Source organism: Ipomoea triloba, chromosome 11 (genome assembly GCF_003576645.1).
Source record: "Ipomoea triloba cultivar NCNSP0323 chromosome 11, ASM357664v1".
Classification (NCBI taxonomy): domain Eukaryota; kingdom Viridiplantae; phylum Streptophyta; class Magnoliopsida; order Solanales; family Convolvulaceae; genus Ipomoea; species Ipomoea triloba.
This window is the reverse complement of record NC_044926.1, coordinates 5,363,845-5,365,037: the sequence shown is the minus strand read 5'-3', so window position 1 is coordinate 5,365,037 and position 1,193 is coordinate 5,363,845.

The window sequence follows — 1,193 nt, the reverse complement described above, 5'->3', positions numbered from 1 at the left end:
AACACATGTGAATCGTAGTTTGTTGGTTAAGCATTGCAAAAAGTGCTAAAAAGTAGGCCATTTATTCAAGAAAATGTCCTCAGAATCCTACAACAAAAGAAACTAAGAATGGTACTAATCTATTTTACTTGCCCACAATTAAATTTGTTTTTATCATTTTCTATTTTTTGACATTTTTTCTGCAAATTCCTGATATGCGTTTCATCCCAAGAAAAGGGTTAGGAACAAGAAAAATGCATCTAAGGTCACAACTCATCAATAAATTGTTAATCAAGAACAAGCCAGAGTTGAAGTTGGATATGGTCCTCAAGCTGATGAAATCCAAGTCACACAACCAATGATAGATGATATAACACAGTCTGATGAGTTAAGTACTACACCTTCACAAAATAAAGGCGGCAATAGTCTCATATCCTTGTGAGTTAAGATATCATGGGGAAGTCCAAACTTAAATGCTACAACTCCGATTCCAGTGAATAAACCACCAGTGAAAAGACATGAGGATTCAGATTGGGGATGAAGACATATGGATTAAGATCCAAACACCTCTAAAGCCCCCTAACAATAGACTAATTTAAAATATCTTTGACTTGTGGTTTATTGTGATTGTGAGGTCATCTTGTTGATTTTTATGGAATATACTTATGCACTAGACTTAAGATTTGTCATGAAGTAGACTTGTGATTTTTGACAATTGCAATTTTTTGGATTTTGCAGTAAACTTATTATTGCTAACCATTTTTGCTTTACTATGCTATGAATGAATTAATTATGGATTATTTATGTTATCAATGAATTTATAATCAATGTATATGATTTTTGGGATATAGAAGAAAAAGAAATTTCACCTTTGTATTGTTTTATTACCAAGAAAAAATAACGGATTTTGAATGGTTTATGAAATTAAAGAAGATGATTTAACATCATTTTAATGTCATTTAAACATATTTGATGATTGAGGATAAAAACGGTCATGCCACAATAATGCTAGGACCAACAGAGATGGATATTCTTTAAAAAAATGATTAAAAGTGGAATGACACATATAAATATATGACCAAAAAAAGGAATTAACACTTAAAACTAAATAGACTGAAATACCCTTAAAGTTAACACCATTTTAATAGGTTTACTAACAGAGGACCAAAAATGGTTATGCCACAATGGTTATGCCACAATGTTCTTTAAAAAAA